Source organism: Perognathus longimembris, chromosome 7, assembly GCF_023159225.1.
Source record: "Perognathus longimembris pacificus isolate PPM17 chromosome 7, ASM2315922v1, whole genome shotgun sequence".
NCBI lineage: Eukaryota > Metazoa > Chordata > Mammalia > Rodentia > Heteromyidae > Perognathus > Perognathus longimembris.
The window spans coordinates 737697-755697 of NC_063167.1; the positions used below are offsets into that span (position 1 = coordinate 737697).

General features: G+C 44.0%; 1 protein-coding gene across 4 annotated transcripts in view; it reads right to left on the minus strand.

Annotated features, from left to right (window-relative positions):
• The window catches only part of Gnb1 (G protein subunit beta 1), a 78126-nt gene that overhangs the window by 32453 nt on the left and 27672 nt on the right, over window positions 1-18001 (minus strand). For 3 of the 4 annotated variants that reach the window (XM_048350086.1, XM_048350088.1, XM_048350085.1), the window contains exon 2: window positions 8400-8448. The gene's annotated coding sequence lies outside the window, so the exon portion shown is untranslated. Of the gene's footprint in view, window positions 1-678; window positions 768-8399; window positions 8449-18001 lie in introns of all 4 variants that reach the window. The other variant, XM_048350087.1, reaches the window with a different exon arrangement.

The window sequence follows — 18001 nt, forward strand, 5'->3', positions numbered from 1 at the left end:
AAGCCAGAAGTGGCACTGTGGCTCAAACCACTAACCTTGAGCAGAAGAGCTCAGGACAGCGCTCAGGCCCAGAGTACAAGCCCTAAGACTGACAACAAACAAACAAACATAAGCCCACCTTTGTAAATTCAAGGGAAACGGATGAAAAGATGTAGTGGTGGAGGACAAAGGACATTGATGAAAGTAAACTATACAACTCGGGTAGAGAGAGGAAAGAGGAAATGAGAGAGAATGTGCAAAAGGGAAGGTACCACTTGACTCATGTCAATGTAACCCCTCTGTACATCACCTCTATAATAACAATAAAGTAAAAAAAAAAATCTTTTTTCTATTTGTTGAATGGTAACCCCTTTGTACAACTACTTAAAGATAATAGAAATACAATTTATGCCAGGCACTAGTGGCTGGTTCTGTAATCCAACTACTTACTCCGGTGGCTGAAATCTGAGGACTATGGCTCAAAGCTAGCCTGGACAGGAGAAGTGAGATTCTTATCTCCAGATCAACCACAAAGAGCCAGAAGGGAGCTGTGGCTCAAGTGTTAAAACTGCTGGCCTTGAGCAAAAAAAGCTCAGGGACAGTGCCCAGGCCGAGTTCAAGCCCCAGGACTGGCAAAAGACAACAACAACAAAAAAACCAAACTGCCATCACTCCATGATTCCATGATCTCTAGCTTACACTTAGTAAGGACAACAGACTCTCTTGCAGCTAATCTCTTCCAACAGGATGGACAGAAGACAGCAGGGGATGCTCGAGGCCACAGGCAACTGGGTTAAAATGGGAAAATGAGTTCTCACGAGTCCTCACTAGCGCGGACCTTGAGACAGCCCACACAACTGCCAATCAAGGCTTACCAGGCAGGGCTGGGACCTGAAGGGGCCCCACTCGCCAACAACAGCCTACTGCCATCACTGTCTAGAAATCAAACACAGGGAGTGCATGACAGTTCCAGAGCGATTGCTGGTAACAATGGCTCTTTTCCTTCCTTCCTCCCGCCCCTCATTTGTTTTTCTGGCTATGTAGCCAAATCTGCGTTGAAATTGCTCGGGTAGGATCATGGTAAGTACTAGAAATACAGGTGTGTGCTACCATGCCTGGCTAAACTGGTTGTTAGGAATCATTAAATTCCTCAAGCCTCCCAGGACAACTAGGGGAACCTCGGCATTAGAGAGAACATTGCTCTACAGAAAAAGATGGACTCATTTTGTGCACAGCCTAAGCACTGAAGTCTATATTTACCACTCTATGACAGAATCATGTGCTAACAGAGCATAAAATGATGTTAAAAGTGGGAAGATGTGTTGAAATATCTGCCTACATGATTTTACCTCCCTCCTATAGTACCCAGGGTCAAGCAGAAAGTTCTGCAGCCGGGGGTCAGCACACGCCAGGAGGCCCTGTGAAGTGTCACTGTTGGATGTGAAGAAGCTCCCCCAGCCAATTATGCACAATTAACATGGGAGGAAGTAGCCTGACAGCTGTCATGAGACACATTCTCTAATCTACACACATCAGCAAAAAAGAAAAGTCTGTTGCTAGGCATTTAAACATCTGAACATAGAATCTAGAAAGCATAACCGAAAATAAAGAAATAAATGCCAAAAAAAAAAAGAGAGAAAGAGAGAGAGAGAGAAATGCCTAGCTACATTTTATTTTTTTCTCATTGGACTGTGTATAGATTTTATTTTTTGGCAGGGGGTGTCTTTTTTTTTTTTTTTGGCCAGTCCTGGGCCTTGGACTCAGGGCCTGAGCACTATCCCTGGCTTCTTCCCGCTCAAGGCTAGCACTCTGCCACGTGAGCCACAGCGCCGCTTCTGGCCGTTTTTTCTGTATATGTGGTGCTGGGGAATCGAACCTAGGGCCTCGTGTATCCGAGGCAGGCACTCTTGCCACTAGGCTATATCCCCAGCCCCTCTTTTTTGTTTTTTAACTTAGGGCCTCAAGAAGTATTCTACCATTGGGGCTATAACTTTGTCTTTGGGGTGGTGGGGTAAGGTAAGACACTGAGGTTGAAACTGAGTCTTGTACTTGCAAGACAGAAACTCTACCACCTTGAGTCATGTTCCCAGCCCTCTTGTGTATTTTTTAATAGTTTTTGAGATAGGGCTACCTCTGGTCAAACTAGCCTCAAACTTTAGATCTTCTTGTTTCTGTAGCTGCTACAAATATGTTCCGTCATTAAATTTTAATGGTGTCTCTAATGTACTTTTCTAAATTTTCTAAAATTAAAATCTAAAAGAGGATTTTGGAGATAGACTTTCGCTGCTAAAGATCCTACTTAGGTAATGTACACATATAATCCCGGCTTCCAGGTGGGATGGAGCACAGCAAAGGGCACTGCTATAGACACAGCAGTGAACTTAAAAAGCAGCAAAACTACTCCAGGAAATGGAAGCAAGAGGTTTTTTTTATTTTTGCTGCTGTTTTCTTTTTGTCTTGTTTGTTCAATTCAACTGTTTTGGGAAGGGCAAGGGCAATAAACAAAGGGTAAACATGCAAGCAGTGGTACTCACTGGACACTATGCTGAATGTGAACTATACAACTTGTGAGTGGGGATATAAGGAAAAATGGGAAGACTCCACGGGAAGAGGTGACCCTGTCCAAAAAGAAATGTGCTCTCTACCTGACTATGCAACTGTAAGCCCTCTGTATACCACCTTTATAATAACAACAGCAAAAATATTTCAAGCAAAAGAACTTTCTACTTCCATATAAGGCACAACTAGCATATTTAAACAGAAATCTTTTCTGCATATGCAGAAGAGAATGTTAGCAGTAGTTTACATTTGAAAAACAACACAAAAGAATGGAGCAACTTCTACTCGTTATGCATGGTTATGGCTTACTAACCACCTATCCCTAAAGTTAACAGGCTCTCTGGGCCCTGGAGTCAAAAGTATATACATTCTTTTCTCTACATTTTGAGATTTTCAAATATAACTATTCCAATTGTTCAAAGCTGCTAAATATACCATATAATATCACCAAGAACAGTAACAAAAATAATGTAATAATTTAGGGGAATACTTTTGGTATATTAAAAAAACAATGTATTTGAAGAACAATATAAGTCTTAATGTAGTAATTTTGGTTGCTTAAGAAAAGCATACAGCCTAGAGAAGGGATAGAAAAACAGGACGTAAGATATCACAAGAAATGTACACATTGCCCTACTATGTAACTGTACCCTTTTTGCACAACACCTTGTAAAAAAAATTGTGTTCAATTAATAAACAAATAAAAAAACTTTCCAAAAAAAAAAGAAAAGCATACAGAGACTAATCAATCTATCACTAGCATATTTACTATAATTATTGGCCATGGTTTTCCACTGAACCTCCCAATACTGCTTGTACTACTACAAAAACAAGAAATGACGTATGTTGAAGAAATCTTACTCACGCGTTTGCTTTTCACTGTCCTTAGTCTCCCCAGCCCTCAGGAAAACCCCAACATCAGATCTGCCTGCCTGCCTCCTCTCATCGAGGGCACAGCCCAGGTAAGCTCTAGCTATGCTGAGGTCGCATTTTCCAGCCTAATCCACTAAGACAGGGCCTGCTGAGGTCTCATGTCTGTTTATGACCCACATTTGCCATTAGCTTTTAATTGGAACTTCGGGGTTGAAAATGCTTTTGGCAGAAATTTAAGCAATTTAAAGGCATGAATGAGGCAAATGGGTAACTTGGTGGTAGAGTTTCCCTCACGATGAGAGGCCTTGGACTTGACGCTCAGCATGGAGTCAGGGGGACACCTTAGAGCACTATGTCCTGGCTTAGATAACAAGCAGTATTGCTGTGAGTCAGAATAAGTTCTTTCCTCATAATAGTTCCAGATGCATAGGATGTGCTTGAAGTGATATCTTCCCCACTTAAAAACACACAGAGCAATGCCAGGTCCTCCAATCAGGGCCCCAACATGAGAATGAATACTGGCAATGCCCTCAAAACTGCAGAACTACAAGACAATCACAAATAATGACAATCAAGCGGTAGGTTTGCTAATGACCAAGGTAAATACATAGATAAGTAATTTTCAGGGTCTGGGTATGTGACATATAAATATGACTCCCACTGAGTCACTTTTTGTTCTGGTCTGATATTGCCAAATAGACCTGTGTTATTATCTATATAACAAGGCTGAAACAAAAATTCAAAGAGCAGAACAGGGAAGCTAACAGGACACTTTATTTACACATGTGGATAATCACAATAAAACTCCCCTGGTACAACCAGTGCATACTAATTGTTTTAAAGAGGAATTTTCAGGGGGGAGGGAAATGGGGAAGGGGGAAGGCAAGGGAAAATGAGGGAGGAAGTAACAAGTTGGATAAGAAATGTATGCCCTGCCTTACCTATGAAATGTTCTCCTCTGTACATTACTTTGACAATAAAGAAATGAATTTTTTTTAAAGAGGAAAATTCAATGTCAAAGTGTCTCACAGCTTCCAGTGATTCAGCTATGAAGTTCCACCCTCCCCTTCAACAGAACACACTCAAGGTCAATGACTGACATTTGAACGAAATGACCACTTATGCTTATTGGGATGCTATTTACAATGGTAGTCATTTTCAAAATCATGTTTTAAGATTCTGACAGCAACTTCATGCCTACAAAACTGTTATCCCTTAAAGAGTTCAATGTCACAGGAGACTTTGCAGTATATGGACCCTGTAGAACACTCCAAGACAAACAACGGGGAGAGGGCTTGTCTTTTAACAAATATTTCAGAAGATAAGCAAAAGGAGACTTATGGAATAAAGATATTTAAGAGGCTGGGAATGAGGCTTAGTAGTAGAGTGGCTTGCCTAACATGCATAAAGCCCTGGGTTCTATTCGTCAATACTACATTAACAGAAAAGGCTGGAAGTGGCGCTGTGGCTCAAGTGGCAGAATGCTGACCTTGAGCAAAAAGAAGCTGGGGGGAGGGGGGAGGGGGGTATGAGGGACAAGGTAACAAACAGTACAAGAAATGTATCCAATGCCTAACGTATGAAACTGTAACCTCTCTGTACATCAGTTTGATAATAAAAATTTGAAAGAAAAATAAATAAATAAAAATAAATAGATAGATAGATAGATAGATAGATAGATAGAAGCTCAGGAACAATGCCCAGGCCCTGAGTTCAGGCCCCAAGAGTGAGGCACGTACGTGTGTGTGTGCGCGCGCGCACGTGTGTGTGTGTTGAGACATGTCAAACAGACATGTCAAGTTGTCTATGAAGCTGAACCCAAGCGAATATCACCTAAGTCATATTGGAATTATGACAAGGATGGGGTGCTACAATATAAAGAAACCGCTAATATACTTTGTTAGTATGCTAAGTAATGATTGTGTAATGGGACTTTATTCCTAAAGACACATGCCAAAATATCTAAGAACAAAGGGATGACATTGTCCAAAAAGAAATGTATTCTTCATTGACCCATGTAACTGTAACACCTCTCTACACAACTTTTATAATGAACAATATAAAAAATTTAAAAGAGCCAGGTCCCGGTGGCTCATGCCTATAAATCTTAGTTACTCAGGAGGCTGAATCTGAGGATTGTGGTTCAAGCCAGCCTGGAGAAGAAAGGCCATGAGACTCTTATCTAAAAGTAATCACCAGAATACCAAAATGGCCATGTGGCTCAAGGTAGAGCACTTCCCTTGAGCTGAAGAGCTCAGGGACAGCGCCTAGGCCCAGAGTCAAGCCCCATGATTGACAGGAGAAAGGGAGGGAGGGAGGGAGGGAGGGAGGGAGGGAGGGAGGGAGGGAGGGAGGGAGGGAGGGAGGGAAGAAGGAAGGGGAGGGGGGAGAGAGGGAGGGAAGGAAGGAGGGGAAGGGAGGGAGGGGGGGAAGGAGGAAGGGGAGGGGAGGGAGGGGAGGGGGGAGAAGAGGGAGGAAGGGGAGGGGGGAGAGAGGGAGGGAAGGAAGGAGGGGAAGGGAGGAAGGGAGGGAGGGAGGGAGGGAGGGAGGGAGGGAGGGAGGGAGGGAGGGAGGGAGGGAGGGAGGAGAAGAAAAGAAAAATGGATTTAAGAACAAAATGCTACCTCTAAAATTCTGGGTGGTGGTGGCTCCACCCCTGTAATCCTCGTACCTACTCAAAAGGCAGAGTTCTAAGGACCGTAGTTCAAAGCCAGAACAGGCAGAAAGTTGATGGGAATCTTATGTCCAGTAACTACCAGAAAACGGGAAGTAGGGGCTGTGGTTCAAAGTGGTAGAGCACCAGCCTTGAGAACAAAATATTAGGGACAAGCCGGACACAAGTGGCTCATACTTGTAATCCTATTCAGGACGCTGAGACCTGAGGATTGTGATTTGAAGCCAGCTATAGCAGAAAGTCTATGAGACTCTTATTTCCAATTAACAGCCAGAAAACTGGAAATGGGGGGGGGGGGGGCCTGGGGATATGGCCTAGTGGCAAGAGTGCTTACCTCATATACATGAAGCCCTGGGTTTGATTCCCCAGCACCACATATACAGAAAACGGCCAGAAGTGGTGCTGTGGCTCAAGTGGCAGAGTGCTAGCCTTGAGCAAAAAGAAGCCAGGAACAGCACCCAGGCCCTGAGACCAAGCCCAGGATAAACTCCTTGCACCTTCCTGCCCCAAATTATTTCAAAACATCTAAAAAAGGGGGCTGGGGATATAGCCTAGTGGCAAGAGTGCCTGCCTCGGATACACGAGGCCCTAGGTTCGATTCCCCAGCACCACATATACAGAAAACGGCCAGAAGCGGCGCTGTGGCTCAAGTGGCGGAGTGCTAGCCTTGAGCGGGAAGAAGCCAGGGACAGTGCTCAGGCCCTGAGTCCAAGGCCCAGGACTGGCCAAAAAAAAAAAGAAAAACATCTGAAAAAGGGAAATAGGTATATACAAAACAATATCAGCCAGAACAAGTAATTAATTTGTTGATAGAGTTCTTTATAGTAATTAATGTTTTGCATCTGTTTCAAATTTCCATTAAAAATCACTTTTTGAGCTGGGTACAACAGTATACATCTGTAAGTCTCCTGTCTTCGAAGGCTTAAACAAGAATATCCCAAGTTTAAGGGTTCAAGGGTAGTCTGGACAACAAAACTGTATCCAATAAAAAAAGGTAATCTGGGCATTAGTGGCTCCCATTGACAATTCCAGTTACTCAGGAGACTGAGACCTGAGGATTACAGTTTAGAGCTGGCCTAGGCAGGAAACTCCCAAAGATTCTATTGCAATTAGCCAGCATATATACTGAAAGTGTAGCCTAGTGAACGAAAAAGCTGAGCAAGAGCTTGAGGCCCTAACTTCAAGCCCCAGTAGCAGCATAAATAAAAATTTAGGTCATTTTTTTAAACCACAGAGACTTTGGATCTTGATCCTAAATCTAACTGTACCAATTATTTAAAAGAGAAAATCAGGAAGACAGTCTGACTACCAAATGACAGGAAGTTCTGAGCTATAGTTCCTTTATTATTTTTTTTAATGTTTTCTTTTCTTTTTTTGGGGGGGGGAGTGATTAGCTAGAGTTTGAACTCAGAGCCTCCAATTTCTTAGGCAGGTGTAGTACCATGCCACTTGAGACATACTTCCAGTCCTTAGTTTTCAGAGATGGGTTTGAATTTTTGCTTTGGTCTGGTACAGTCTACAATCCTATCTTCCTACGCCTCCCCACCATATAGCTAGGATAACAGACCTGGGCTACCACAAACTACATTTCTTTAGTTAAATATCCAAAGAGATCTGTTTCCTTGTTAGAAATGCCTAACACTTACAAGGAAAATGAGAAGGTTTAGGGGATTTTCTTTATTTATTTTTGCTCTTCTATTTTCATGGTGTTGGGGACTGAACAGGGCCTTGAGCTTGTTAGGCAGCTAGGCAGACCTCCGTCAGAGGGATTTGCTTTAATATCATTTCTAGTAAGGAAAGAAGAGATTGGAAGGAAGAAAAGGAAGGGATTAAACAAATCTGGCAAAATTCTTTCTCTTTTTTTTTTTCTTTTTTTGCCAGTCCTGAGCGGGCCTGAGCACTGTCCCTGCCTGGCTTCTTTTTGCTCAAGGCTAGCACTCTGCCACTTGAGCCACAGCGCCACTTCTGGCTTTTTCTGTATATGTGGTGCTGAGGAATCGAACCCAGGGCTTCATGTATACGAGGCAAGCACTCTTGCCACTAGGCCATATTCCCAGCCCCAAATCTGGCAAAATTCTCTAAATGTAGAAACTGGATGATCATGTAATATCCTGTTATGTTTTTAAGATTAGTTTAATACACTTTTTCTTTTTCACTGCAGGTGCTGGACAAGGCACTGGACTTAATTTCCATCTCTGCACTTATCTTCTCTCTCTGTATCTGTCTCTCCCTCACATACACAAAAGAAACCCTGAAGAAATTTAAATGCAGTATTTTAAAAACTGATGAATATCAATTGTACATGCAAAATTACCTTAATTCAGAGTTGCTTCTGGTCTTGTCTCCAACACATGTAAGTTTGTCTGTAACAAACAGAAAAGACTATTTTTGTATTGTATTCATGTTGTGAACAAAAAACACATTTTGCTAATAATATATGTTAACGCCAGCAATAGACCGGGTGCTGGTGGCTCACATCTGTAACTCTAGCTACTCAGAAGGCTGAGATCTGAGGACTGCAACTCAAAGCCAGCCCAAACAGGAAAGTCCGTGAGACTCTTATCTCCAATCAATCACCAGAAAAGACAGAAGTAGATTTCCTTTTCTTTTCTTTTTTGCCAGTCCTGGGCCTTGGACTCGGGGCCTGAGCACTGTCCCTGGCTTCATTTTGCTCAAGGCTAGCACTCTGCCACTTGAGCCACAGTGACACTTCTGGCCGTTTTCTATATATGTGGTGCTGAGGAATCAAACCCAGGGCTTCATGTATACAAAGCAAGCACTGTTGCCACTAGGCCATATTCCTAGCCCCTTCCTTTTCCTGTTTTAAAAATCCTTATAAATGTTCCAGAAAAGAATTCCCTAGGGGCTGGGAATATGGCCTAGTGGCAAGAGTGCTTGCCTTGTACACATGAAGCCCTGGGTTCGATTCCTCAGCACCACATATATACAAAAAGGCCAGAAGTGGCGCTGTGGCTCAAGTGGTAGGTAGAGTGCTAGCCTTGAGCAAAAAGAAGCCAGCGACAGTGCTCAGGCCCTGAGTCCAAGGCCCAGAATTGGCAAAAATAAAAAATAAAAAAATTTCCCTAAGTTGAACTGAAAGGCATGGGGGTATGAGGGAGGAGTTAGAAATCTGCTACTGTATATACTGGTATTAGAACTAGGGAAGAGAAAGGGAATATCAAAATTGAGAGACAAAGGATAAAAAAAAAAAAACCACTCCAAAAGCAATACTTACAAAACCATTTGGTGTAAACCAACTGAACAACTCATGGGGGGAGAGGGGAAATGAAGGAGTTAACAAATTGTACAAGAAATGTACCCACTGCCTTACATATGAAACTGTAACCCCTCTGTACAGCACTTTGACAATAAATAATTATTCAGAAAATAAAATAAAAACAAAAAAAGAAATCTGTTGCTGAAAGCACTGTCAAGACCCATAAGATTCACCTGGTCCAAACAAGCCTAAGCCTCCATGTGGGAGTCTCTAGAAGATGGCTGTTGGCTGTGTTCTAACTCAAGGTACACTTACATAAGGGCACCTCCACTCCATGTGTCTGTCAACCTGCTGCCTTGGCCTTCTTTCCAGGGCTCAGTCTCAAACAGCCAGAGGTTACAGGGGAGGCCCCTCTGACCCCTCTCAAACAACACCAACCAGAACACAGTTTAATTATAGATTTCTTTGGCGATATCTATACTTTCCCAGATAATAAGATTCAAACATGTAAAGACACTTATAATCTCCCCAAACTGAACCATGTGAAAATAGGTTGCCATTTCATAATTTACTACCTACTTATCAATTCAGGAACTTGGAAGTCTACAAACTCCTTTCACACACATCATCTGAAGTCAGGTGAGGTATCATCAAGTTAACTCCCTCCTCCACAGTTCTGCTGTGAATTCTCACTTAGCAAGCTTAATTTTGGAATTATACTGCTTATGTACAGGAAAGTACATACTATGCTGGTAGTAAAAATGAAGTACAGCAAGAAAACAACTGAATAGGGTCTCAAAAAGTTAAACATGGAATTACTCTGTGACCTAGCATTTCTGGTCCTAGGTACACACACAACAGAACTGAAAACAAGAGCCAAGTGTGGAGATACATGCCTATAATCCTAAAGTGCTGGAGACTGAGGCAGGAGAATGTTGAGTTTAGAGCCAGTCTAACTGCATGAGACCCGGTGGTGGTGGTGGAGGAGGAGGAGGGAGGAGGAGGGAGGAGGAGGGAGGAGGAGGGAGGAGGAGGGAGGAGGAGGGAGGAGGAGGGAGGAGGGAGGAGGGAGGAGGGAGGAGGAGGAGGAGGAGGAGGAGGAGGAGGAGGAGGAGGAGGAGGAGGAGGAGGAGGAGGAGGAGCTCTGAAAACAAGGACCCAATAAAAGTACCTATACATAAATGTACATACCAAGTATATAACACTCATATTACCAGTCAGAATGTGGAAACTACACAAATGCCAACTGATATATGGCTAAGAAACAAACGATAGTAGTTTACCCATAAAATGGAGTGTCACTTGACCATAACTGACGCAAGCTAGAGCATGGAGGAGCCTTGCAGACACTCATAGTGACACACAAATTGTATGACCCCGTTTCATATGAGGTAGACAAGATTGGTAACTCCACAGAAGCACACAGCGGCTGCAAGGGGCTGTGGATAACAACCCGAAGCCTGACGTACAGCTTCCTTTGGTGGTAAATGCACTGCACACGTAGGTAAAGGTAGTGTGTGGGAGCGTAACTTCTCTGGCCAGTGGAGTCCAACAGCAGTGTTTGTACAACATGGTGTATATACTAAATACTACTCAATTGCTCGCTTTAAAATGGTTTGATTTTATGTGTTTCACTTGACAAAAAGTGGGTGTGTAAGCAGAAATCACAGAACACACAAGCTAGGTAGACAAGCTACCTCTGACCTGAAGCCTCACCAAGGAAGGCCCCACCAGGGCTGTCTCAAGGAGTCCAGTCCCTCTGAAGCAGGTCCTCCATCTGGCACCACTGATTTTAGATGAGGTCCTTCGTGCTGACAGCAGTACAGCTGCTGTGATGTCCAGTGCCCAACTGACCTGTCCTCCTGGCCTGCAGTACTGTGTCCCCGGGGACACTGCTAGCCCCAGGTGAGACGCTTCCTCTAAAATGAGGGCCACAAGAGCTGGGAATATGGCCTAATGGTAGAAGCCCTGGGTTTAATTCCTCTGTACCACATACACAGAAAAGGCCGGAAGTGGTGCTGTGGCCTAAGTGGTGGCAGAGTGCTAGTCTTGAGCAAAAGAAGCTCAGGGACAGTGCTCAGGCCCTGAGTTCAAGCCCCAGGACTGGCAAAAAATAAAATAAAAGCCACAGTTTGTCCACACTCTAAATACAGATTCTTCTAGGTATTTTTCAGTTAGAGACAGGTAAGAAAAGAAGAACTCAGAGCAAGAAATCCACGTGCACTATTTAAAATGCCTAGACTGCCTTGTGACTCAAGCAATGCAGCAGACTTTAAGGAGAGAAGTGACTGCCCTGAGCACCACACCACCACAGCTTTCGTGCCGAGCCTCCTGTAGAGTGAATGTACCGCCAGCTGTCCCGCCAGCCGAGCCTAAGTCAGCAAGCCCGTCTGGACTCGCTGCCGCATAAAAACAAGACTTAACTGTGGGCCCCTCTACGGACTACTCAAACACAGGATCTACAGGTAAGGACCTTCTGTTTGGTCTCACAATAAGGTGAATATAAACTAGAATAAAACTGAAAAACCCTGACAAAAACAGAGCATCTTACAATCAGCTACCCATTGCTAGAACAAAAGGTACAGTAGAAAAGTGAACTGAACCAGAGCCTGCTATCAGAGCCCTCAGAGATCCCAAGGAGATGGGGTCTAGACTGCCAAGCAGGCACCTGGCAAAAGATCACTCCCAGAAAGGAAGGATGTATCCGAGCTCTGAGAAAGATGGCTTTTGCCAGCCTGCATGGATGTACAAATGAGCTTCCATTTTATCTTTAGAAAGCAGTTCATTAGGGAAATGAGAAGAGATTAACGGAAAAGACAAGAATAAATTTCAGTGAGGGAAAAAAAAAAAAGGTTAAAAGGCTGGAGGGAGGCCAAGGGTTGGTGGCTCATGCCTGTTAATTCTAGCTACACAGAAGGCTGCGGTCTGAGGATCATGGTTCAAAGGCAGCACGGGTAGGAAAATCCATGGGACAGTTATCTCCAGCAAACTACCAAAAAACCAGAAGAAGCGCTGTAGCTCAAGTGGTAGGATGCTAGCCTTGAGCTAAAACACAACAGCACTCAGGCCCTGAGTTCAAGCTCCAGGATGGACCAGAGGGGGAGGGGGGTGGTACACTACCTTATTTTGGAAAAGTTAAAATTGAAATCATGGGCTGGAATGTGGCTTAGCAGTAAAGTGCTGGCCTAGCATGCATGAAGCCCTGCGTTCAATTCCTCAGCACCACATAAACAGAAAGAGTCAGAAGTGGCACTGTTGCTCAAGAGGTAGAGTGCTAGCCTTGAGCAAAAAGAAGCCAGGACAGTGCTCAGGCCAACTCACAAGCCCCAGTGTGAGCAACAGGGGAAACAAACAAACAAAACTGTGGGGTGCCAGTGGCTCACACCTGTAATCCTACTCAGGAGGCTGAGATCTGAGGATGTTGGTTCAAAGCCAGGCCCGCAGAAAAGGCTGTGAGGCTCTTATATAAAACTAACCACCAGAAAACTGGAAGTGGTGCTGTGGCTCAAGTGGTAGAGCTCTAGCCTTGAGCACAAAGAAGCTCAAGAACAGGACCCAAGCCCAGAATTCAAGCCCAACAACCAACAAAACAAAAAAACAAAACAAAACAAAAAAAACCCAAACAACTACTTACACAGATGGCTAAGATCTGAGGATCAAGGTTCAAAGCCAGTGTAGGCGGGAAAGTCCATGACACTCTTACCTCCTATTAACCACCGGAAAGCTATAAGTAGAGCACTTGAGCAGAAAAGTTCAGGGATAGTGCCCAGTCCATGAGTTCAAGCCACATGGCTGACCAATAAACAACAAAACAAAAAAAATGCTCTGTTCAACACCTTAATAACAATAAAAAATTTAAAACAAACAACAAAACAAGCCAGGTAAAAGTGGCTGACTCCTGTAATCCTAAATACGAAGGAGGCTGAAATCTGAGAATTGAGGTTCAAAGCCAGTTCAGGCAGGAAAATCCATTAAGACTCTCATCATCAATTAACCACCAAAAAGTTAGAAAGAGAATTGCAATTAAAGAGGTAGAGCAAAGCTTTGTGGGCAAAAGTGAAGGAACAGCACTGGAGCCTGGATTCAAGCTCTGGTACTGGCAAATTCACCAATTCCTTAATAATTAATTAAAATAAGGCACAGGTACACTGCTCAGAATGATTTCTTCTGTACCAGCCTAACCTCAAGAAGGAAGAACAAAGACATTCTTTACCATACTATGTATACAGCAACCAGGTGCTACCTTCATCTTCTTTTCCCTAAAAAAATGCCTGAGTTGGAGAATGTGGGTTAGTAGTAGGCTGCTTGCCTAGCATGCATGAAACTCTGGGTTCAAGTCCTCAGTACCACTTACATAAAACACACACATTTAAAATAAAAAAATTAAAACTGCCTGAATTCCAGAACACATCTGGTCACGAGAGTTCCACACACAGGGTTGAGCTTGTAAGATTTAAAGACATAGAACAGTACATAAGATGGTAATTACTGGGGCCTAGTGGCAAGAGTGCTTGCCTCCTACACATGAAGCTCTCGGTTCGATTCCCCAGCACCCCATATATGGAAAATGGCCAGAAGAGGCACTGTGGCTCGGGTGGCAGAGTGCTAGCCTTGAGCGGGAAGAAGCCAGGGACGGTGCTCAGGCCCTGAGTCCAAGGCCCAGGACTGGCCAAAAAAAAAAAAAAAAAGGGGATGGTAACTATTGCTGAAGCTAATAATGGCATTTCGTGTTATAACCTCTAATTGCTTATGATTACCCTTTTCAGCAGTCACCAGGTGCTGGTGGCTCAAGGATATAATCAGGAGACTGAAATCTGAGGAGCTAGAGGTTCATAGCCAGCCCAGGCAGACACATCTGAGAGACTCTTAGAAAAGTGGTGCTATGGGGGCTGGGGATATAGCCTAGTGGCAAGAGTGCCTGCCTCGGATACACGAGGCCCTAGGTTCGATTCCCCAGCACCACATATACAGAAAACGGCCAGAAGCGGCGCTGTGGCTCAAGTGGCAGAGTGCTGCCTTGAGCGGGAAGAAGCCAGGGACAGTGCTCAGGCCCTGAGTCCAAGGCCCAGGACTGGCCAAAAAAAAAAAAAAAAGAAAAAAAAAGAAAAGTGGTGCTGTGGCTTGAGTGGTAGAGCACTAGCCTTTAGCTGAAGAGCTCAGGACCAGATTTCAAGCCTCAAGCACAACAAAAAAAATGTAAATATAAATACACACACGTAACCCAGGGCTTCATATATGCAAGGCAAGTACTCTACCGCTAATCCATATTCTCAGCCCCAATGCTGGTATATATTTGTATGACAAAACAAAATGCATAAACACATGGCTGTACTTGAGGAAAGGGTTCATAGAGCACAGGAGAGTCAACATGCAATAGACGGAGGTAATAGGAAACATTTTTCATAAATTCCTACACATGATCATCCCTGGATCATGTACGCATACATTCATAATGTGCAGTGAGTGTGCAAGTGCACACACATACATCCTAATTTGTGAGCTGAAGGCCCTTGGAAGCAAAGCCAAGACCTTGATTTTGTAGTCTCAGGGACCCTTTGAAAGTTTCTAACTCTGAGTCTAGAACAATAATGATTTGCTGTGGCAGAGCAGAGGGAAGTGCTCCAAGAGTAAAGAAGAACATGAAAATAACCATACTTTAAAGCTGGCAGAGCACTTGTCTAGCACTGAGGCACCGGGTTAAAACCCCAGCACTATGGGGGGCCGAGAAGAGCAGGACACAGGACTATAAATATAGAGGGCTGTCCTAAATTCTGTCTGTTGTAGCCAAGTAAACCATCAAACTTGAGAAGATATCAGAGGAAGCCCAAAACTTGTTCAGCAGTGCAGAAGGCCTAGGCTACCCTAACCTGCAGCTGTTCTCCGAAGCAGAGCAGGCTTGCCAGGCAATGGTGGTTCACCCCTGTAAACCCTAATCAGGAGGCTGAGATCTGAGGAGCTCAGATCAACGCCACCCTGAGGAAAGAAAGCCCATGAGACTCATCTCCAATTAACCACCAAAACGCAGAAAGTGAGGCTGTGGCCTAAGTGGTTGAGTGCTAGCCTTGAGCAAAAAAGCTCAGGGACAGTGCTCAGACCCTGAGTTCAAGCTTCACGACTGACCAAAAACAAAAAGTTCTCTAGCCTACATACTCTGTCCAAAAAACACTCGGTTTACATCTGAGAAACCCTCTCTTCCGCCTTTATTTTAGAAAGTATCTGTCTTCACTTTTTGTAAAAGCTGAGGGACTGAGTCCTTTTAGAATGTTACTCAACTATCTGTGCACTAGCAGGTTCTAACCAAAAAAATGTGGGACCATTCTGTTCCTCTTTTCCCCAGCTATCTTTAGAGCTTTACCCTTTTCAGCAGTCTGAGCAATGTGCCTTGGTGGTGGTGGGTCTCTGTATTTACCTATCCCTGGTCTCCAGTGTATTTTCTTTTCTCCCCACTCCCCTTGCTTTCTCTGGTTGATCGTGTGGCTTGAACTCTGGGCCCGGGAGCTGTCCCTGAGCTCTTCAGATCAAGGCTAGCACTCTGCCACTTGAGTCACAGTGCCACTTCTGTTTTCTGGTGGTTAATTGGAGCTAAGTGTCTCCCGAGCTTTCCTGACAGGGCTGGCTTGGAACCAAGATCCTCAGATCTCAGCCTCCTGAGTAGCTAGGACTACAGGCGTGAGCCACTGGTGGGCGGTTTACAGTCTCTTTCTTAACTGAAGAGCTCTCAACCTGTGGCCTGTCCTCTTTCTCCCAACTATATGAGTGTTATTTAGAGTCTCTTTTTTCTACTTGTCTTACTCCAGACTTTTTTTCTTTTGCTAGTCCTGGGGCTTGAACTCAGAGCCTGGGCACACTGTCTCTCAGCTTATTTTGCTCAAGGCTAGCACTCTACCACTTGAGCCACAGCACCACTTGTGGCTTTTTCTGTTTATGTGGTACTGAGGAATTGAACCCAGGGCTTCAAGCATGGTAGGCAAGCACCCTACCACTAAGCCACATTCCCAGCCCTACTCCAGACTTTCATTGACATGGCAGCGTCTGATCCACTAATCCTCTTCTGGGCCATGATGTAGGTCCATCTGCTGAAGAACCCGCTGAACAGTTTCTTCACTGTTTATCTGTTTTTGTTTCCAACATTCAATTCTTTTTCTGCAGTTTCCATTTCCTGAAATATCCATCTATGCATTCATGACAGACACTGTATACCTTTCTCATTAAAGCTTCTAAAATGATAAAGTTTCCTTGCAGTTCCTTCCCACAGTTTCAACACTGGGTTCATCTTTTGAGTCTACTTCCACTGATTTATCTCTTAACATGAGGTCACTTTTTTCCAGGTCTTAATTTTTATTTGGTACCAGAGAACAACAGAAATTGAGGCAACAACAGCCATGTCAAGAATCAACACACACTTCCTCAACAGGGCCATAAGTGTGTGGAGGTTCGGTCAATCCAGTCTTTGTCAGGGTTTTTATTCTACAATATTCAGCGTACTAAAAAGTCAAGTACCTCCCATGGAAAGCTGCCTTAAATTTTGAAGCACGAGAATACTTTTCTTGCCAGGCACTGGTGGCTCACACCTGTAATCCTAGCTACTCAGGAGGTTGAGATCTAAGGACTGTGGTTAGAAGTCGGCCCCGGAAGGAAAGTCCATGAGACTCTTATCTCCAGTTAACTACCAGAAACTGGAAGAGGCTCGTGGCTCAAAGTGGTAAAGCCGCTAGCCTTGCAAACAAGCTGAGTAAGGGTAAGGCACCAAGTTGAAAATTCCAGTACTGAAGGAAAAAACAAACAACAACAACAAAAAACCCACTTGGGGAGAGAGGAAGTATTATTTGTCTCAAATGGAGACCAAAACAAAGGGAAAAAAGCAAACCTATAATTTCTGCCAAGAGTTTAGATTCACATAAAGAAAAGGCAACTTTCCAAGCTGCCTCAGCTTAAGAACAAACCTTTGCTTTGGCAAATCCAAGTCAGATGCCTGTAGACGGGAACTGGAAAAAGACCAGCACAGGTTCTGAGTGCAATGGGGCTCCCTCAAGGATTCTCTGCACATGCCTCACTTCAGGTTTTAGAGAAAACTTCTGTCGGCCAGCCATACAATGATTTCACACATTCTGAGGTTGAGAATTTTGTTTGTCCTAAATTTTGTGAGGTCTTAAAAAAAAAAAAAAGACACACCGAGGCTTCCACAGCAACATCAAGTCTGCAGTAAGTTGAGCTACATATTGAGCTAGGACATAGGACAAGACAGGCTCATCTGAACATCTTCCTACCAAGTTTTCTGATAAGTTAGTGTGGCCAAATCTAACTGCCAAATATTAACTGTTTCTAAAATAGCCCATTGTGTTTTGGGGTTTTTTTTTGTGTGTGTGTGTGTTTTTCTTTTTTTTTTTTTTTTGCCAGTCCTGGGGCTTGGACTCGGCCTGAGCATTGTCTCTGGCTTTTTTGCTCAAGGCTAGCACTCTACCACCTGAGCCACAGCGCCACTTCTGGCCCTTTTCTATATATGTGGTGCTGAGGAATTGAACCCAGGGCTTCATGTATACAAGGCGAGCACTTTACCACGAGGCCATATTCCCAGCCCCATAGCCCATTGTTTTGTTGTTGTTGTTGTTGTTGTTTTTCTCGGTTTTTTTTTGCCAGTCCTGGGCCTTGGACTCAGGGCCTGAGCACTGTCCCTGGGTTCCTTTTTTGCTCAAGGCTAG